Source organism: Lynx rufus, unplaced genomic scaffold, assembly GCF_022079265.1.
Source record: "Lynx rufus isolate CCGP_SWC_20201006 ecotype Redwood Valley unplaced genomic scaffold, mLynRuf1.p SCAF_1, whole genome shotgun sequence".
In the NCBI taxonomy this organism is placed as follows: Eukaryota; Metazoa; Chordata; class Mammalia; order Carnivora; family Felidae; genus Lynx; species Lynx rufus.
Window position 1 is genome coordinate 32683426 of NW_025814823.1, and position 23698 is coordinate 32707123.

Consider the following 23698-nt stretch of genomic DNA (forward strand, 5'->3'; position numbering starts at 1 on the left):
TAAATATTTTGCCCAGATATTTGTATTTTATTTTTACCTAATTAAAAGTATATACATACTTATCTTTGAAATAAAAATATATTCCCCTATGTTTTAGAGATTTGAAATAGATATAACATTTTATACATGTGTGACGTATATAGTTCTGTGTGTGTGTGTGTGTGCACGCATGTATGTGAGTGTGTTGTATACACATATATGTTATAGTTTGGTAAGTTGTATCATCTTAAAATTAGCCAGGAAGGAAAATATTGTGTAAATGTTAATTGGCAGTTTACATATACAAACATATAAAGATAGTGTAATTTTAATATGATTAATCTCACATATTTATGACCACTATAGATTCAATCACAAGGAATCCACTTAAAGCAAGATAAAACACGAAAAAAGTATATCATTATTGAAAATAACAAAAGTCTATATGATTATAAATAGTAGTCATTTTTGCTTGTGTATCAACTAAAGTTTCCAAACAAGTAATCAAACTCTATAATTAAATTATGCAATAAAAGGATGGAAATGGAGTTCAATTAACAAGATTCTTCTTTTCTGGTACATTTGCTCCTTTCTCCTTGACTTGTCCCTTGATATTGTGTCCTGTTTTATGAATGTCACATTAGCTGATAAAGAATCAACTGAAATCTGAAGAGAGTGGGAAACACCTGTCACATTGTTGAATTACTCTAAATATTTCCTGTTAATGAGTAATGCATTTCAAAATCATATCCATATTTTTTCTTGGTCTATATGAATATCACATAAAATAACAGTCTGATACTTTAGTTTTGGTTCCTTTTTTAATTGGAATATTTAAAAATGAGACATTACACTCCTTTGTTAATGACACAGCTATTCAACTAGTTCATTGATTCATTTATTCTTGAAACATATACTGAACATTTAGGAGCTGTATACGTTAGCAAATCATATTTGAAGCTTACCTATTTTAGAGAAGCTTATAACCTAAAAGCAGAGGCATATATGTATACAAAAAATTATAGAATACAGACAGAAGTGAGTTCAAAGGTGAAGGAATATAAAAACAGATGATAGGAATGAAGAGGAAGTAAATATTATATTGTAACAGAAGATATCAACTAATCTAAAGACAAATATTTATTTGCCCAAGCAAGAGAAGTCAGGAGTTTTAATCAAAGCATATAATAAGCATTAGTGGTAGGTGTTTGCCTAAAGAGATTCCATTTTTCATGCTGGCATCTGGACTTGCTCTGAAGAAATTGGAGAAAGGAGGGGATGTCTACAGAGGGTCTTGCCTATCTGGCTGTCAACTGCCCAAGCCCTGAGGCGAGGGTACTTGGAAATGAAGTTGATCCTCTTGTGTCTCCCTAGATAGCCTAAAGTTGGGAATTTTAAAGGAATGATTGCATTGACACTAAACATTTTGAATGAATGAAGTCTGAAGTACTAGGTCAGAGTCTTGTGGTTCTTCAATGGGACAAATGATAATCCTTTCATTATGGACATGGGGAAAAATGGGGGATTGTCAAGGAGAGGATAGGAGAGTGAATGACATAAGAGGCACTCATATATTTAAGACAGTGTCCATTAGTCAATGAGTAAAGAGTATTTCAAGTTTTAACAATGAAACACAGGTTTTCTTGCCATTGCCTGAATATCACCACTTTGAGGAAGAGTTTCATATCATAAGAGCAAGAGTGTCATTGAAGCCAACTTTCGAATACTTTTATTTAAAAGGTATTGAATATGGATGGGATCTATCAGGGAATAGAATATATTTATGAAAATTCCTTTGTAATGTCTGCTAAAATTTTCACTGCAAAACTTTTTTTTTAAATTTATTTATACAACATACTCAAACATGTAATTCTAATTCTAACAGGAATCTTTCATCCCACGCATAGACACACACAAACAAATAAAGAATACAAAGAATTACTATTTTGGTCAATAAAGCCCATATTTGAGTAACAGATGAAACTATATTGCTTTTTTACTATGTTGACATTTGGCTTGCTTCTCTCACCTAAAATTCAGAAATACTTAATTTCAGATAAACTTAGCATGTTTACAAATTACTCAGCAGTTGACCTCCATCATAGATATTTTATGGATATATACCTATAATATCAATATATTCTGAGAATAATAAACATTAAATAAATAACCTTAGTAGATTCATTATGAAATATACATTTTAGGGGCGCCTGGGTGGCGCAGTCGGTTAAGCGTCCGACTTCAGCCAGGTCACGATCTCGCGGTCCGTGAGTTCGAGCCCCGCGTCGGGCTCTGGGCTGATGGCTCAGAGCCTGGAGCCTGTTTCCGGTTCTGTGTCTCCCTCTCTCTCTGCCCCTCCCCCATTCATGCTCTGTCTCTCTCTGTCCCAAAAATAAATAAACGTTGAAAAAAAAAAAATAAGTCTTAAAAAAAAAAAAAAAAAAAAAAAAAAAAGAAATATACATTTTAGAAATAAATACATTATTTTATTCACAGGTATCTTATGACCACAAATGAATACCAGAGATATATCAATGGTGATGATTTTTAATGTTTCCTCAGTTAACATTATTAGCTAGTGTTGATAGGAATGTATCTTCTAGAATAGCATATTTTATTACCAAAATCTATCTTTTTAAATAATAAGTAGAATTTTTCAACAAATTCTGTCTTCCTTTAATCTTTCCTTTCCCAATAGGTTAATTTTCTGTACTTTGTATCTTCAAAGGAGAGAGTTTGTAACTTCCCAATATAATTTATTTCAGAAATATGTAATAGATTATAATAAGTGCAGTAGAAAACATACTGTAGTGTAAAAGATTGTGAAATTCTTTTCTAAAATTTAGAGATGTGAATGATCATTGATGAATCAATCATGCACATTGTGTTTATATAGTTTATATATATATATTATAGGCAATAACTAAACTTATTCTTTGTGTAATTAAATTTTATTTATGAAGAGTAAAAATATTGTGACAGTGCTTTCAATAAACATAGTCATTTTTGTATGTAAGTACAAACAAGGTAAGTAGTAATTTTCCTTTACTGTCATTGCAAACAACGTAAGGCCTAGTTTAAGACAGCTATACACTGTAGAGTCACACTTTATTGGAAATATTGACTAAGGTATCAATAGTTATGTCTTTTCCACTTATTTCAGATCAGGTCTTCAATGTAATTTTTCTTTCCTGTCAGTATGGTGACAGTAATAACAGAAGTGTATTGTTTATATGATATATATGCAGTGCATATGTATGAAGTCCCAGAAAGTGTTCTTCAAATTATTGCTTCTGTAGCCCATTTGGGAGATTGTTATAGTGCCAGTTTCTAGATCCAATACCATGAGATTTCTGATCCTGTAGGTCTAATGAAGTCTAAGGAACACACTACATTTTAAGACACACTGGTTTCATGGTGTATTAAAAAGCAAACACCCACAAAAGGATAAAACACATAAATTAAGAGTAAATCTTAGTTTTTCTTTTACTTAAAATCATTTAAACAGAATTATATTCAATGAAGGACATAATACATAAAAATAAAAGAATTTTATCCTTTCATTCTCTTGAGGGAAAAATTTCACTTGAATTTTTCAGTTCAGTGAACAAATATGTCTTAAATACTTTCTATGTAACAAACACTGAAAATATACAGTTATGTCAGTATAGTCAACTGAAAATAAAAGTGTGAATTTATTTTTTGCATATGAATTTCTGTATAAATTAATTTCAGTCTTTTCTGTAACAATGTGGAATATGAAAACAAAAGAAAAATAGTCTTTTTTCCTTTGTCTTTTAAAATGTTAGTGTTTTAATATATTGTCAGTCAGTAATGGAAGGAAGAAAAAAATGCATGATTAAGCCCACCTGATGAACTAACAAAACTCTAAAAAGAAGACTGTGCCTGAATACAGATACTGCTTATACCTTTAAAAATATTTGCCTATGAAAAATTTAAACATTTTAAAGCTGTGAAAACTAATATTAGGCAGCCATGGATTCACTGTTCATATTTTAACAAAAGTTAACTTTTTTGCCAAAGTCAAAGAAAAAATGTGAGTTAACTGGGAAGATAGGAAAGGTAACACACCTAATGATATAACCCTGAAGATTCACTGGGTTATGTCATCCTCTCACCTTGAGTGAAGATGAAAACTGACTTGCTTACAATCAAGGGAGATAGGATGTCACTCCTATGAGTACATCGCATTGTGTAAGACTCCATTATAGTAGACTATAAAGAGAGGCTCTACTATTGGCCTTGAAGAAGCAAGCATCTAAACTCATTCTGGGGATGGGGTAAGAAATTAACTTGGAAGCCCTCCTTTCAAGAGCCTTGTAGTTTTCTAATAATCAAAAATATATTCACATATTTAGTGTAATAATATAAATATGAATACCAGTGCATGCTTCTTACATAATCGTTTATCGTAACTGAAATTACCTTTATTGTGAATCTGTGCATGTGCATTAAAACAAGGTTGAAGAAGAAACTAACACAATGTCAATAGGAATAACCAAATGAGCATGCAATTTCATAGGTCTCAAAGCACATGATGTTTCTTCTATTCAGAATATTTTCCCTCTTGATCCTGAATAGCTACTTTACTTGTGTTCAGTTTTACAAATCACAGAGCTCTTTATCATTCAAGATTTCCATAACTCTACTCTTCTGCAGTAACTGTGGCTCCTACTCTTTCATATTTTCTTATCATGATGCACTTTTACCAGTATCTGAGATTATTGATAGATTGTTCTGAAGAATTTCCATAAGAACTTAAGCTCCCGTAAGAATAAAGACTACATTTTTCATCACTGCTATCCGAGCAGTAACATCTCAGACATGGTAGTCATTTAAGGAATACTTGTTGAATGAATAGAAACCACAAACACAGTGCTAAATTTCGCTTGATGCCTGCTACAGCTGTAAGTGGTAATGATAGGAAAAACGCCTAAGAATATCCCCAAAGCAAAATATCATTGAAACAATTTAAGGAAAAAAGTCTACTAGAGTTAGGATGTAATTCTGGCATGAAAATGATGAAATCTGCGGTTTTCGACAGACTTACTAAACATGAACGAAAATATGAAATGCCCTCTAAAACCTTTAATTTCATAATTTAGAATGCTTTCTGGACCATTTTGGATTTTTCTTTTCTTTTCTTTTCTTTTCTTTTCTTTTCTTTTCTTTTCTTTTCTTTTCTTTTCTTTTCTTTTTTTTTTCTGAGACAGGGAGAAAGATTGGGAGGGACAGCGGGGTACAGAGGGAGAGAGAGAAAGATAATCTTAAGTGCTGGACGTAGGGTCTGATGTGTGGCTTGATCTCACAACCTTGAGATCCTGACCTGAGTTGAAATCAAGAGTTGGACACTTAACCAACTGACCTACCCAGGTGCCCCTAGACCTTTTTAAAATTCATTCTTTCTCATTTTTAAAATTCATTCTTTCTCATTTCCTATTTTCTGAATGGAATTAAATATGTATGTATATATGTATTATTCTGTATGTATATATATGTATATATATATATTTTAGTACATTTAGGATAAATAATGGCTACTTATATAGCTTGTATTGGAGGAAAATACCAATGGACTCATCACATTTACTGCCTTAAAACCAAATATAATGCTAATTAGATATATAAGGATAGTTTCAGTTTTTGTCTTTAATAATGTAAACTGACTTCTTAACTTCAACTCAGTCATATGTATGTTTAAATATAAATGATCTATTTGCATTGTGATGTTTTAGTTCTACACTTTTAAAAACAAACATTTGTGTTTTCAATAAAATCAAGATGAAAAGACTTGATGCATTATTTTATGTTTGTGAAGAAAATGAAACAACATGCTATGTGAGGGTCACTCATAATTATATAATGCACTCATAATTATATAACGCATATGAAATATACTGCTATGAATCCCATGTCGCAAACAGTAGGCTTTCCTCATTTTTTATGGCTGAATAATATTCTATTGTGTATATGTAACACAACTTTTTAAGTCCATTCATCCATCAGTGGACACTGAGGTTGTTTCCATGTCTTGGGAATTGTAAAAAATGGTACTGTGAACATGGGGGTGCACATATCTTTTTGTAGTTAGTGTTTGCATTTCCTTTGGATGTATACCCAGAAGTGGAATTACTGGATCATATGGTAGTTATATTTTTAATTTTTTAGGATTCTTCATACTGTTTTCCATAGTGCCTGTACCAATTTATAATCCCACCAACACTGCACAAGGGTTTCCTTTTATTCACATCCATGCCAGCATTTGTCTTTTTGATGATGGCCATTCCAGCAGGATTGGGGTGGGTGACATCTTACTGTGATTTTAATTTGTGTTTCCCTAATGACTAGTGATATCGAGCATCTTTTCATGTACCTGTTGTCCTTTTGTATCTCTTTGTTTGAAAAATGTCTATTAAGATTCTTTGCCCATATTTTAAATTGAGATTTTTTTTTTTTTTTTTGCTATTGAGTTGTATGGGTCCTTTATATATTTTGGCTTTTAACCTCTTATCAGATATATGGTTTGCAAATATTTTTCCAATTCCATTGGTTTTATTTTTACTGTGTTCATGGTTTCTTTCGCTGTTCAGAAGCTTTTTACTCTGATGTAGTCCCACTTGTTTATGCTTTTGTTCTCTGTACTTTAAGGTGTCATATCTTAAAAGTCATTACCAATATCCATATTGAGTTTTATTCCTATGTTTTCTTATAGGGGTTTCAGGGTTTCAGGTCTTATTTTCAGTCTCTAATCCATTTCAAGTTAATTTTTGTGAGTTGAGTAAGATAGTGTTTCTGATTCATTCTTTTACATGTGAACATCCAACTATCTTAGCACCGTTTATTGAAGAGACTCTTTTCTGCATTGGGTATTCTTGGCCCCTTGTCAAATATTAGTTGGCCATATATACTGCTGCTTATTTCTGGGCTCTTGATTATGTTACATTGATCTATTTGTTATTATACAAGTAATTTTTCTGTTACTATAGCTTTATATTATAGCTTGAAATCAAGGAGTGTGGTGCCTCCTTCTTAGTCCTTTCTCATGATTTCTTTGACTATTTGGGTTTTTTTGGTGATTCCCTATACATTTTTTCTACTTCATTTTTGAGATGATAACCTAACATTTAAATATTTTAAATAATCATCCACTAGGTGGTGAGGAAATTAGAATTTGTGATGCGCTTCCAAGAATTTCATTCGGTCGGGGGAGATAGTCTTTCCCATTTCTGGTGCCATGGGCATAAAGGCACACTCTTTTTTAGTAATTTCATTACTCCTGACTATATTTAAGATACAAATAAATTTATGCTCATAAACCTTACTTTCAAATAACATGTATCAGGACACTTTGATTTTTTTTCTGTCAAATAATATTGCAATTCATCATTTAACCTAAAGTATTTTCTTCTAATTTTATTTTAGAGGAAGTTTTTCTATTTATGCAATAACTAATAAAGAAAAGTTCTACAGTCTATTAATTTAACCCAAGGAACAGTAACATGGAATGAATCAAATACTCATTGAAGGTGACTGGGATGGAGTTTAAGGAAATAAGAAATGTATATTTTTATGTATACCTCTGTTCCTTCCCCTGGTGTCATCTACACAGTAGAACCATAAATTACAATCCATTCACTGCTTCATTTTATGAGTAAAAAGGTGTGAGGATGTTCATTCAGTTGGGAAATCAAATTGACTTCATAACTCCATAGTGAAATCATGGGAAATGCTACATAGTTGCTGTTTTGAAAATATATTTAAATTTATGTATGCATTTTCAGAAATATTCATCTCATCTCTACACATTTAATAAAAGCAATTTATTCCAATATAAATCATTTTGCTGTCATTGTAATATCCTCAGGAAATAGTTCAAATTTAGTTGATGTTCTAATATGGGAAACTGAGGCATCATGAGATTAACACATGAGTTCAGTTTTGCTTCTGACTTTTTTTTTTTTCTACTGTATAGGAAAAGAGAACATAGTTTTCTGTCATCCCGCCTATTCTGTCCTATTCAGGAACATTTCTGTCTACACCTGTTGACAAACCCCGGGTCATTTACATACATAATTTCACATGTTTAGTATGTAGGAGATAAAATCACCCACATATAGCTTAGGCAGTAATAACATATTTGAAAATAAACTCTTGATTCTTTTCTTTACAATCTATGCTGCATAGTGTTTTCCATGTTTGTCAATAGAAGCTCTATCCTCCCAGTGTTTTCAGAAAAAAATATTTTGAAATATATACATGTTCAACTCATTCTTGACTCCTCTCTTACTTCATATTGTGTTAGTCAGGAATTATTGTTGATGGTACTTTCAAGATATATCCAGGATCTGACCTCTTCCTGTCACTTCACCCATCACATATATTCATCCCTGCAACCCTGTTAGCCTCCTAAAGATATTTAGCTGAACAAAATCTCACAGTCTATTAGGAAGTAGTGAGGCTTAAAAATAAGACGTCCGGACAGGGCAGTATAGGAAAACAAAGTATAATTTCTAAGATTACAAAGGGCAGAAATAAAAATAAAGGACAGAAAATAAAGGGCAGACTCAGCATAAAGTTTATTTTTTATTCTTATACTTTAAGTAAGATGATAGATTAAACTCAAAAAGTGTTCTTTTCATATTTGTATAAGCACCTGACTGATTTGCATCAATATGTGCTCAGTGCATATTCACAGATAAATTTTAGCTCAGTTTCTTGGTAAATATCTATTGAATATTTCAAAACATGCACTAATATTGACACTAAGGTGTTTTCACATAATGCCTATTCTGATGATCACAACAGCCCTGCAAATTTCTATTGCTATTCATTCCTCATTGCCCATGAAGATGCTGTCTTTTCTGTATGTTCACGTAATCCTAATCCTCTGTGCAGAGGTTTGGCAAACTTTTCTGGTAAAGAGTCAGATAGTATATATAAATATATAACCTTACGTTGCTTGACATGTAGTCTCTGTGGCAACTACACAACTTTGGCAGTGCAGAGAGAAAACACTCATAGTAAATAAGTGTAAGTGAATGGATAAGTCTGAGTTCCAAGCTAACTTTGTTTACAAAATTAGATGGCAGGGCAGATTTGGCCCATAGGCCATAGTTGGATGACTGCTGTACATTATAAAAGTTATGGCAGTTCCAGTTATAGAGAAAGTGCCCTCAAAACTTTATTGAATTAATGCTTATATTAGTTTGGTAAGTTCATATAGTTTTACAAACCTGGGAGGAATAAGGATTTCTAAAAAGCACTGTGAAATTTTTAAAATTAAATCAATAGGAAAGTAAGTGAATATACCAAATATTTCCTTTAGCCTTCTAAAGGATTATATTAAGTAATACAATATATATCATAAACATCTCTCTCTATAAGATTAATTGATGAAACTTAGTTTATAGCCCTTTAAATTTATGTCATTGTACATAAGCGTGTGTAATATGCTTATAAAAGAATCTATAAGTTGACCTGTTTGCTATAATTCAGAAAAACAAACTGATATGGCAAAGTATCAAATGAGTTTCTTCCATTTTATGTATGATTTAGAGTAAATATAGGACATATTCATATGCCATGTTCAGGCTATACCTTTGTTATATTTTTTATTATTAAGTAGAAAAATACATGCAGGATAATTTTGGTCATGAAAATTGATAGAAATATTTTAAATATCATTTTCCAACATATAATACCATTTGCAAAAACATTCCTTACTTTGGAACAGCTAAGTGCACTTAATATAATTATTTATGTGTTTAATATGCTATAACTAGGGGCATGTTTTTATGGTAGCTATCTAGTTTTGATTATTAAGGATGTTATAAGCACCACATGTTTAAATGCAGAAAACAGAACAGCTAAATTCAAAGGCTTATGAGTAGTGAAAAATAAGCTAGCTGTTCACATACCCCTGGGGCTATGGATTAGTTACTGTGTATTTCAGTCCCTACTTTTGGTATGCTTTTGAAATGTATTGTATATGATTTGTGTTGAAAATCTTGGGTGTTACATTGATTTTATTCAAGGATTACAGTTCATCCAACTTCAGAGTTGTTATCTTGGTATCTAAAATTTCTAAAATTGCTTGCCAAGTTCTAACAACAAGCTGTATAATCCCAGATCAGACACTGCCTCCTGTGTATTATCCAACAACAAATTGGGTAGAATAGAATATCAGTAAATTAAGTATCAGAGTAAGCATTTTTATGTACAATGCAGATTTATAATTATAATTTATTTAATCACTAAAAGCAATCTTATCATTATTAATTTTTTTCTTATTTGTCCTTTAAAATTTTTAGGCTTAACACAGCTCATGCCACCTAAATTTCTTACTAATTAATTTCATAGCAAGTGTTCATTCATTAACATGATGCTGTATCCCTAATTCATATTCCAAATTTGATTTACATTTCAATATGATTTGAAAAGAGGAGATTTGGTAAATTTATTAATATATATTTCTTTTATAAAGGTCAGACAAAGGGAAATGTCTTACCCTCAATCATAGCCCACAATAATTATGTTTTCAATGTTTTGCTTAAAGTTTGGGAGAGATATATTATCAACTCTTTCCATCAAAAGCAAGAACAATGATGCTAAGTCTGTTGGTTAAAGGTAAATGCATAATACAGTCAATGTAGACATAGAGGTGAGGAAGGGAAAGGAATATTAAACTTTGTTATGCCTTCTTGTATAAAAAAATACAAGAATATCAAAGTAAAAGAGTGAGGGACGATGATTGCTGAATAAGGTACTTTTCAGATTGTGGATGTTATGTTTTTTATTTTTTATTATTTTTGTGACATTGTTGTTGTTTTGTTGTTGCCGTTTTATGGATTGAATTGTGCCCCCCCAAATTAATATGTTGAAGCCCTTTATCCCCAGTGTGACTGTGTGTGTAGTCAGGGCCTTTAAGGAGGTGATTAAGGTTAAATATAGTCACAAGGGTAAGGCCCTCATCCAATAGGATTGGTGTCCTTGTAAGAGGAGGAAAATACACCAGAGATGTGCACATAAAGAAAAGATCATGTACAGAATACAGTGAGAAGGCGGCCTACTGCAAGCCAAGGAGAGAGGCTTTGGGAGAAACCAAACCTGCTGAGACCTTGCTCTTGGACTACTAGCTTCCATAATTGTGAGAAAATAAAGATATTAAGCATATGCTATGCTTTAAAATACCTAGTCTGTGATGTTTGGTTAGGGCAACCCTTGTGGACTAATTCAACAGGTATATAACACATATATGGGATTAAGTATTGCTTAATGAATTTCCATATAGAACATAACCCATGAAACCACTCCACATATTAAATTACATAAATTTATCAGCACCTCAGAAACTCCAGAAAGTATCTTTCCATTTACTCCATAACCAAAGGACACACACATGCGCGCGCACACACACACACACACACACACACACACACATACACACACACACATAAATAAAACCTGTGTTATACACTATATATATATATATATATATATATATGTATATCAGTTTATGATAAGTACTCTTTTATCTCTAACTTATTTAGCTCAACACTGTGCTTCTGAAATTCATTTGAATTGTTGTTAATTCCTATATTTTACTCATTCTCATTAGCTTTTACCATCTGTTAGATGAATGTAATACATACATTTATTCATTCTACTCTTGATGGACATTTCAGTTTGAGACTATTGCAAATAGTCCTTCTTTGAACATTCTTATATATATCCTAAGCTGAACAGATACACACAGTTATAACTGATATAGCTAATGTAAATATAATATACATATATATTAGGTATATAACTAGATTTAAAATTGCTGGGTTCATATATTCTTTTGATTAGATTTATAGTATTATTGCTTCATTTGTGACCATGACCAAAGCTGGAAGAAGAGACAGAAGAATGTGGAATCTTGTCATGTTCTGTTATGAGGATTTTACTGTAAGGCTACCTATTTCTTCTTAGAAATAGGTCTCATTGGTTTAAAGTCATTAGAAATGATATTAGGATCATACATGAGAAAGTGTGCATGTGTGTGTGTGTGTGTGTGTATGTGTCTGTAATTAGTTTTGGAATGTGAGAATAAGCCTTGCATAAATTTAATCTCTTCTGAATCACCTTCTTCTATATGTCCTCATATGTTGTATTTTATAATTTTTTAAACATTTTTATTAATTTTTGAGAGACAGAGCATGAGTGGAGGAGGGGAGGAGAGAGAGGGAGACACAGAATCTGAAGCAGGCCCCAGGTTCTGAGCTGTCATCACAGAGCGTGAAGTGGGGCTTGAACTCACGGACCACGAGATCCTGACCTGAGCTGAAGTCGGACGCTTAACCGACTGAGCCACCCAAGCACACCCTCATATATTGTATTTCAGAACCTTTATTGTCATGTCCACATAAGTTAATTTCTAAGTCTCCTTTGTCACTATGCTACTAACATGCATAAGCATTATCATATCAGTGTTTGCATCAATGTTAGAGGGTAAATTAGGATGTAGGAACCATGTCTCTTCATTTAAAAATATGAGATATTATTTAGTAAAAGCCCAAACTAAATATTTCATTGAATAATTTAAAATAATTCATATTTTAAATTTTAAAAGATGTGAAAAAATACTTCATAAAAGCCAGCTTCCCTTCTTTACATTGTTTTTTTTTTTTTTTTTTTTGTCAGACATTCATTGTCTGTCATCTTAGTGATTGGAATCTTTTTTGTTTGCTTGTTTTCAGATTGATGTATCCCAAGTTTCTCCTTACCAGTATTTCCATTTAATTTGATACCTGAGATATTTTCTACATATAACAAATACTATCGTATTTTCCCTTGTGTCTCTGTTATCCAAAAGAATCCCTTCTTGACTCCATATTTGCTCTCTAGTTTCAACTTGAGTAATCCATATTTGGCCTAGCATCATTTCCCTTTTCTATCTTTAATGCATCTTCAACACTTTGACTTCCCTTAATTTCATTCTGTGGGACATAGTTTTATCCCTTGGTTTTTGTTCTAACATGGATATTTGCAGCTCTGACTCCTTTATGTTCAAGACTGGACATTTTCTAAGGTTATCTCTTATGTTCCTTTCTTTTATGTACTTGCAAGCTGTCTCTTGACTCTCTCATCTGTTCTTAAAATTTAAATACTACATCAGCATAGAGAATATAAAATTGCATTCCAGGGGCGCCTGGGTGGCGCAGTCGGTTAAGCGTCTGACTTCAGCCAGGTTACGATCTCACGGTCCGTGAGTTCGAGCCCCGCATCAGGCTCTGGGCTGATGGCTCGGAGCCTGGAGCCTGTTTCCGATTCTGTGTCTCCCTCTCTCTCTGCCCCTCCCCCGTTCATGCTCTGTCTCTCTCTGTCCCCCCAAAAATAAAATAAACGTTGAAAAAAAATATTAAAAAAAAATAAAATTGCATTCCAATTTGAGTTCCAAAACACAAAGACTCAGATCTGTTGTTGATGTGAAATAAAACACTTCGTCAGGTACACAGATGATGGAAATAGTCTGTCCCACTGCAGTCAGGTGTAGTCATGGCATGTTAAGCACACTGATGTTTTGGTCAATTCTACTTGTAATAGTTATAAGTTCAAGAGCTTTATAGACGAAATATGTTTGTGTTGTTTATCACCTGAATCATCCTAAGGAAATTAGGTTCTCCACCTGAATCCTATGTTTCTCATTGTGAAATTGGGGAAAATGACACCTATTATGTTGTGATGACTTATGTGTAATTGTGGTATTAGTAACATCTCCGAATAGGAGCAGCAAATTGCTCAAAGTCAGGTGCAAGAATCATAAAAATACTTTCTTTCTCTCTTTCTCTACCAGCTTCAAAAATGCAAAAACATACTTGAAGGCTGCCTGATAGTCCAGCGAGAAATCGGGGCTATATGGCTTTCACCTCCTCTAGGTCCTGTAGAATTTATTACTTTAAAAATGCAAGGACGAGGGCTGGACTTCAGGTATAGTGTAGAATGGGCACAAAACTTCTATGCAGGCTGTGGCTGTGACTTTAGACAAGGCCCTGAGATGTACAACACTTCTTTCAGTATGAGTTGTCCCAAGGACGTTGTGGTTTAAATACATCTCTGAGTACCAGGTTCCAGATTTATGTTTCTTTCTCATTGTTTAAAATGAGCTGATTTAAATCTTACAGCTTCTAAACTTGAGGGCACCATATTTATAAAATTGTTATATTGTGACAAATGTTTTAAAAGAGTAAAACCTCTTTTTTCTCCTTAAAAAAAATTGGTAGCTTAGCTCTGACACATTACATGATTGCCTGCCTAAATATCTTTGTACTTCAGATTATAAACATTGTTTTATAGTATAAAATACTTAAAGGGAATTTAATAGAAATGCATTTTATTTGTTAGATAATTAGTCGATTGCTTTTTAAAAGGAACAGTTCATTTCAGTATAAGGTAGCATCCAGACTATGAAGAAATGTGAAGCATTTGATAGCCTGCTTATTTTGCTTTTATTTTGCAAGTCTTTTGCATACTCATACGGGGCTTGCAATCTCTGACATTATCCAGGGACCTGAACTATCATTTCTTGAAGCAAGATGGATGTTTACCCTGCTTGGGAGGCACTTAACATGGCAACAGCACAGGCAGTGTAAGTGACCTCTCTCTGGGTGGAAGCCTCGAGTGTATACATAGATTAATGTGCTTCTCCAGAGAGTGATCACTGGGCAGATTCTTATTAGTCAATTTATTCAGTTGATTAAAGATGACTAATCATATTGTATTTTGAAGAACTCTCTTAGTTATTAATTTGAGCCACAGAAAACAGGAGGGCCAGTTCACCTTAGCTACAGAAATTGTGTGCAGAGAATTAGACACTGCACGTTGCCACGCATGGGCACTGGTTAAGCATGGGGAGGGAATATAAAGTTTCAGCTGTTATGTTCTGTCTAGGTGCAAGTGCAGATAAGCCTTTGAACTTTAAGGCATATAGAATCTGTAGTTAATTGATGGAAAATTTACCTTCTTCTCAAGGTGCATTTTGCAAAGTGATTGTAAAGGTGCTTGCTGAATGCAAAACGGATTTAATAGATAATTTGGATTGCATTGACTTTACACTCATTGTGATTTAAACGGAAACTTATGCTAGCAGGATTGGATTTTAACATTATATTGTTTTGTGAATGTATCTGTGGATTGTAACATTAAATTGTCTTATGAAAGGATCTGTAGATATTGATATAGAAGTGTTTATATTTTGCAAGAAAGGTTCGATGTGACATACTATGCTTAATTTGAAGTGCAATTCTTTTTGATGATAAACTTTTTGCATAGAAAATCATAATGTTATTAAGACAAATATTTTTAAACATAAAATTCTTTAAAAATAATCTTTAATTCTGTCAAATTTCTGAGAAAGTATGAGGCAAACCATTGTATCTCCAGAATGTCTTGTAGGCATGGGGTTAGGGCCGTTATCGACAGGGATGTTGTCCTCAGTCTGTGTTTTCATAGGGTACACACTTTTATTTTTTAAGAGATCCGTAAAAATATCTTATTTTAAAGTTATGTAATTATTTAAAGCATTAAGACAATGTAGGACACTAACAGAATGATATTTGAAAATCCCAATTCTAATGCTCAGAGGTAACAACAGATTGGGCATTAAGTCAACCAGGCATATTTTAATATACTGATCTAGATACACTAACAACTACTTTATGAAAACAGAATCAAATATATATACTATATTTACTTTTAAAAATGATGAACAGAGATATGGGTTTGTGTAAGAAAGCCTCAGCATGTTGACTGCATGCCCGCTGCCTTCTCTGTCCTCTGCATCCCTTCAGATATATCGTTATGATGTAAGCAAAATCATGGGCACTGGTCTAGACTGGGAGGGGACAGTTGACACCAGAGGACAAAACCTAGTGACCAACTGTGGAAAGCCCTGAAGCAAGAATAAAACAGCATTTTCTAGAGATACTTTGGCCCTTAGGGATGTAAGACAAAGAACCATTCTGGCCTGAGTGAATATCTGTGGAAAGACCTGCTGACATACTCCCAGTGATCCTAAGGCTGAGGACCAGGGTTCACTCTCTTGACCTCTGCAACTGTTGCTGATGCAACTGTGCAGGTGACGAGAGAAAAGAACAGAGGCAACCCTTTCCACTATTGTTTAGGATTCTAAACATGTCAGTTCCAATGTGTGAACATTTTCGTACTTGCCTTTTGATGCATATTATGAGAGTTTCTATAGGATATATATTTCAAAGTAAATTACAGAGGTTTCTAGTTGTCTTCCAGTATTAATCATCTCCTTTTTAAGGTAACATTGGATTTCTTCATGTTGCACTGGGCACATGGTGTCTCAAAATATAAGTATACTTTTGCCCAAGTTATATTCATATGTGCCTAAGTACTGGCCAATAAAGATAAGATACTATAATATACTGGTTTGTCAAATTAGCCTCAGACAAATCAAAGATCTAACCCATGATTAAACTTTACCAGTAATTTAAAGTACTCAGATAATCGCAAGGCGTTATAAAAATTGGTCGAGGACTTACAATGAGCTTCCCAGGCTACTTCTCATTGCGTCCTACTTGTTCTATCCTCACTTCAATGTGAGCTTTCAGGTGATGTGTGCAACTGCAAATCTTACACAGAAGAGAGTCATTTCAGTTATAAAACATTTCCATTTTATATTCAGTGAGTGATAGAGCTTCAGTGACATTTTCCAGGGAACCATTCCCCATAGATCCATAGATTTTATGTTTGTTTCTTATAAACAATCCTAGACAACCTGCTAAGTGTCTTCTGCTAAATGTGTCCCATAGATACAGACTCTGCTGCCTGCAAATATCAATAGTTTGCTTGCCAGGAAGTCTGTGATTAACATGCCTAAAAGGACATTAAAACAGGTCACTGACTTCTTTCTTTCCTTAAGGTGGATTGTATTCTTAACTCTTTCCTTCCCAGGTGTATAAGCAGAAGCAGTCCCTAAATCCTAGGCAGTATCATTTGCATTAGAGAGTTTTCTTCTTCTTTCCTCATTCCAAGTAGAGTGTGGATGTAGTGGATGGAAATCCGCCAGACCTTTGCGATGGAAACTTTTTGCCAAGTAGACAAACAAGATAAAAAGAGTCTGCATCCCTGTAGAATTGCAGGGACATAGCAGTACCAGCATGCCAACTTCCAGCCTTTCTCAGTATCAGGGAAAATTAACTATCTGTTTAAACTCCTGTTATTTAATATGTTTTGAAACTCTCATATGACTCTAATGACAAAACTGAAAAAAATTAGAACCCAGCAGAATACTGCACATGACAGAACCTATACATGGCTTTGGAATAAGATAGAAGATAGGTTGGCAATCTGATGATGCTTGTTAAACAATGGAAGTCATATTATGACATTAAAAATATTTATTTATTTTGAGAGAGAGAGAGAGAGAGAGAGAGAGAACAAGGGAGGGGCAGAGAGAAATAGAGAGGGAGAATCCTAAGCAGAGCCCAATGCGGGATTCGATCCCATGAACCATGAGATCATGACCTGAGCCAAATATGCTTAGCCAACTGAGCCACCCAAGTGCCCCTATTACATTTTTGGATAGAGTCACAAGCAGAACTAGGGGGAATAGTTGAAAATCAATAACAGCCTTAGTTGTCCATTTTTTTCTACTTCTAATCCTTCAAGAGAGAAGTACTCTATTAGAATTAGATAGTCTTTACATAGAGAGAGAATGAATGAAGCCTTATTAAAGGAAACATAATTGGTGGCTAAATGTGTAGTTTGGAACCTTGGCAGATTGAAGAAATGGCTTTTTTACTCCAAGCCATATCCTTATATAGATTTTGGTTGGAACTCAGAAGACTTAGCAGTTAGTAAGATTAAATATTTCTGGCTTACATCCTGCTGGGTGTGGCTATGTTACTAAATTTTGCCAAAAAATGTAAGAAGATATAATTTGGGAAATTTGGGGGAACTGACCTTAAATGAAAGGGACATTAGAGTATCTTTTTTTTTTTTCTAATTTTCTGTTGGTTGAATGTTAATATAATTTCTCGAGCTCCAAAAACAATTTTAGAACCTGACTTGGTCTTGGGGATGGAAGCCAAATACGGTAGAGCAACATGAATGTATAAGCCTGACATTCTGACCAAATTGATGCCCTGGTTTTCCACACTTCTCAGATAAGGGAGAAGATCAAATTCTAATAAGAAACTTTTATTATTTGAGTTGCTTCTGATACTCAAAATAAAACCCAACTAAGGAATATTTGTGAGAAACAAAGTGCTAAAGAAACATTTACAAAAAGAAGGTCAAGAAATATTAAGAGAAAATGACAAATAAACAAATACACATTCCATTTACATACATGCCAATTCTGTGTTGAAAACACTAAAGATAAGGTACAATAATAAACTAATAAAGGACAGTTTATCCTTCCCAAAATTAAAAGCCATATTCACCAAAGAATCCAGCTAAATATTTATGATCAGAATTATTTGAAATGCATGCTTCAGTTTACATTAGTATATTTGATTAGCTAATACAAACAATAAAAATCTGAAAGTCTGAGGGACAAATAAAATTGTAAGGAATTAAAAACAAAATGAAACTAGAAATTTGGGAAGACAATTAAGCACCCAAGTCAACTTTCACTCCGCTGGTGTCTGCTAAATCCTAGATAAGTTGAGTTTTTGTTTCTGTGGATGAAGAAAAAGTCTAGGGCTCACTCAAGTTCGAGAATATAATTGGAAACTAATAAAAACTTAGGATTCAATGGGATACACCCTGTGTAAATTAGTATAAAAAATAAATCTACAATACAATGATAAAAACTACACTTTTCCATTCTGATAGTACTGTATGGACTGATGCTAGAGATAAAATCCTCCTGGACATTTATAACCAGGAGCCCATCCTCACATGATTTTGTATTCTAAATCTATGCTACTTTTTGGTCAAAAATACCTAATAAGTGAATTTAAATGAACAGATTCCTGGGTTAGTAGTGCTTTAAATGACTGGTAGAACTGAATGCATCTGTATCTATATATCTATATCTATATCTATATCTATATCTATATCTATATCTATATCTATATCTATATCTATCATCTATATCTATATCATCTATATCTAGATCTAGATCTATATCTATATAGATCTAGATATATAGATTTTTTTTAAAATTTTCAGTTCACTGTCAAAATCACAAAATCAACATGGAAACAAGACATGCTACAAGAAAGTTAACATAGATATTAGAGGGGCGCCTGGGTGGCTCAGTCGGTTGAGCCTCCGACTTCGGCTCAGGTCATGATCTCACGGTCTGTGAGTTCAAACCCCGTGTCGGGCTCTGGGCTGACAGCTCGAAGCCTGGAGCCTGCTTCAGATTCTGTGTCTCCCTCTCTCTCTCCCTGACTCTCCCCCATTCATGCTCTGTCTCTCTCTGTCTCAAAAATAAATAAACATAAAAAAATTAAAAAAAACCCATAGATATTAGATAGAAGAATGAATCCTGTAAGATTTTAGTTATATAGAGCGTCCAATAAAATATAAAATAAGCATGTTCAAATGAACAAGAAACAAGAGATAATAATGAGTACAAAAAACCTTTTAAAACTTTTAGGAAAAAAATGTCATAGTAATCGAAATGTAAAACTCAATAGAAGAGTTAGAGAGCAGATGAAAGTGAGCATACGATAGAACTAAAACATGAAAGTCGTGCTAAGAAATTATCTAGAACACGTAATAATGCAACAGAGATAGGAAACAGTAAGACACTGAGTCACTGATGATAGAAAGAATGGGAAGTCCAATGCCTTTAAGCTTGATGTTACCTTAGAGGTAATACAAATAATGAGAAAGAAAGAAGTGTGTATTCCGGCAATGACTGGAAGTTCTCTAAAATCTAAGGCACTGTAATTTTACCAAATAAGGCCCATGAACCTCAAACAGAATAAATTAAAAGAAAATCAAACCTGGACATACATAATAGTGAAACTTCAGAGAAACAAAGATAGATAAAGGGAACCAGAAAGAAAAGACTGATCACTTAGAAGAAGGGCAGACCCATGGGTAACTTCTCAGACATCAACAACAGCAGTTAAAAGTTAGTGGAGGGGCGCCTGGGTGGCGCAGTCGGTTGGGCGTCCGACTTCAGCCAGGTCACGATCTCGCGGTCCGGGAGTTCGAGCCCCGCGTCGGGCTCTGGGCTGATGGCTCAGAGCCTGGAGCCTGTTTCCGATTCTGTGTCTCCCTCTCTCTCTGCCCCTCGCCTGTTCATGCTCTGTCTCTCTCTGTCCCAAAAATAAATAAACGTTGAAAAAAAAAATTAAAAAAAAATAAATCAGTTCTGTTCTCATAATAATTGTAATGATAACAGAGAAGAAAAATTAAAAAAAAAAAAAGTTAGTGGAATAACATTGTCAGTGTCCTCAGAGAAAACAACTGCAAAATAACCATACTCTGTTTATTTTTTATTTTATTTTGATTTTTAGAAATTGCAGTTGGATTTTGCTAACCTCCATGGATAGGATCATAATGTTTAATTTCTTTGATTGGTGTATGCATTGAATCATATTGACGAATTTGTAAGGTTTTTCTCTTTTTGCGACATTGTAATAATCAATTTTCTAAAATTTAATTAGGACTTTTCCATAAGTCAGGTAGTATATAGTCTCCTTCTCATTTATTTCTTGTATTCATTCTTTATCAAGTTTAGAATTAAAGTAAATCCAATGTGTTTTTTAAATTTATTGAACTTTTCTTTTTTGTTCCATGGGGTAAAGTAATATCTACGCATGCTTCAATAAGCAATAATTTTTCCAATACTTAGCCAGTTACAGTGAAGTAATTGTTCTTCAAATATATTTTCTTGCCCTCCTTTGTACCTACCCTATATGCATCCTATACTCCAAACGTCCAAATTTATTTTAACGTAAGTTCATGACTAGACTGTGTGGGATGTCTTTCTTTAGTGTTAATGTCTTTATTTTGAAGAATCATTCCAAAGGCCATCTCCTTAATAGTAACTTCCCTAAACACCACATTCAGACACCTGTATACTGTCTCCATTGCAATTCACATATCCCATTAGAGTACCCCAGTGGAGTTATTTGTTCAAACATCTGCCCAGTCCTCTGAACAATTAGTTACACTGTTAGATCCTCTGAGTTTTTGACTGAGAAAAACAGTGGGTAAATAGACAATCACTTCAGACACCACAAAGTCTAATGTATTTTTTCAGTACTGTGCTTCTCAGGTTTTGAAAACAAGCGATACAGAGAACTGAGAAGCATCCTTTTGATTAACAGAAGCTGACTACTTTTACAGAAGTAACTTTTTTTTTAAAAAAGTGTTTTTTTTTAACATATATTTATTTTTGAGAGACAGAGCATGAGCAGGGGAGGGGCAGAAAGAGGGAGACACAGAATCAGAAGCAGGCTCTAGGCTCTGAGCTGTCAGCACAGAGCCCGACGCAGGGCTTGACCTCATGGACAGCGAAATCATGACCTGTGCCAAAGTCAGGCACTCAACCGACTGAGCCACCCAGGTGCCCCTACAGAATTAACCTTTTTAAAAATTTCCCCATGTCAAGAAACACAACAATCAGTGATGCCACGTGTCATATTTGTCTATTGCCAAAACTAAATATAGAGTTTGTACATAGTAAGCAAAAGAAAAAAAGAAAAAAATGAAAAAAATGGTGTTTGTGCCTGATGCATGTCTAGTCAGTAAGCACAAGTAGCACGGCAGAAAACTTTGAAGAAAAATAAGCACTATTAGAAATCAAAATGAGAAAATATTAGCCCCACAATCTTTCAAGGTGATCCTTCTTACATGTATATTAAGATGGATTTTTTTGCAAGATGAATTTAGAACTACTTTGCACATTTAAATTTGATTTTCCTAAAAGAGAGAAATTGCATTAGTGTGTTTTGTGTGTCTGTGTGTGTTGTGTATAAGAGAGATTAGACTTCTAGCATCATTGTATCATTGAAGATACTTTCGAACAAAAAGCAATGAGAGTGAGTGAAGACTATGTTAATGTTGTACTTTACCACAAGAAGTGAGCTTTTATCTATGTGCATTGCTAGACCCAACAATCTTCTTAAAATTATTTGGGTTGTAAACCCGGGATTCTACTTTTGAAATCAATCCTCCAATCCTTGGAGCACATTGTAATTTACTTTTTTATACACATCTACTTAAGTAGTGACTTAAATTTATAATAATAAAATTATAAGTCAAGGTGAAAGTATTCTGAAAGTGACTTTCTATCATTTTCTACTGTGCCTCATTTTTGATCTTGAACACTATCAGGATAGCGCCAAAGCTTTAATTTAAAAGTTTGAGAAGCAGTTGGCAAAAAGCATTTTGAGCCTGAAGCAGTCATCGACACCTCAGGAAAATTTTGAACATCTCTGAAGTGTTTCTAAGGTATGATATAGGGACTCATATTATTTTCTCTTTTTTTTAATTTTTTTAATGTTTATTTATTTTTTTTTTAATTTTTTTTCAACGTTTTTTTATTTATTTGTGGGACAGAGAGAGACAGAGCATGAACGGGGGAGGGGCAGAGAGAGAGGGAGACACAGAATCGGAAACAGGCTCCAGGCTCTGAGCCATCAGCCCAGAGCCTGATGCGGGGCTCGAACTCACGGAGCGCGAGATCGTGACCTGGCTGAAGTCGGACGCTTAACCGACTGCGCCACCCAGGCGCCCCTAATGTTTATTTATTTTTGAGAGACAGAGAGAGACAGCATGAGTTGGGGCGGGGCAGAGAAAGAGGGAGACATAGAACATGAAGCAGCCTCCAGGCTCTGAGCTGTCAACACAGAGCCAACGCAGGGCTCCAACTCACAAGCTGTGAGATCATGACCTGGGCTGAAGTCAGCTGCTTAGCCAACTGAGCCACCCAGGAGCCCCAGGACTCATATTATTTTCATTCAAATTCAGAGGGATAAATAAATTTCGTGAAGGGCCCACAAAATGTACTTTGGATATCCCAATAATACATCAGGCTCACTGGTTTAATAAGAGTTCTCAAAATTTGATCTTTGATCTCATAATTGTATTTCTGATTGTGACATATTTGTATCACACAAATGAGTCAGCAGTTTTATTTTTTAATTTAATTTATTTATTTAAGTTTATTTATTTATTTTGAGAGAAAGAGAGAGTGAGTACGGTGGAAAAAAGGCAGAGAGAAAGAGGGAGAGAGAGAATCCCAAGCACGCTCCCCGCTGTCAGTGCAGAGCCCCTATGCAGGGCTGGATATCAAGGACCACAGGATCATGACCTGAGTCGAAATCAAGAGTTGGGTGCTTGGGTCTCCTGGGTGGCTCAGTCACTTAAGCATCTGACTCTTGAGTCTTGAGATCAAGCCCATGTTAGGCTTCAAGCTCAGCAAGGAGCCTGCTTGGTATTGTCTCTTCCTCTGCCCCTTCTCCCTCCCCCAAAATAAATACTCTTTAAAAAATTTAGATGCTTAACCAACTGAACCACGCAGGCACCCCAAGTCAGCAGTTTTATAGTGATCTTGAAAGAGTACACTCTCTCAAATGTCTAAAAATAAAGACTTCTTATTTGAAAATATAAGTGGAAAGAGTTCCAATAAGTGGAAAAGAGTTGGAATAAGTAAATAATTATTTTGTATACTAGCTTTTGAGTTTTCTTGAAACTGGTAGTATATTTCTTATCA

General features: G+C 34.1%; 1 pseudogene; it reads left to right on the forward strand.

Annotated features, from left to right (window-relative positions):
- LOC124508462 (NEDD8 ultimate buster 1-like) overlaps positions 1-23698 on the forward strand; it is a 78256-nt pseudogene that overhangs the window by 41643 nt on the left and 12915 nt on the right.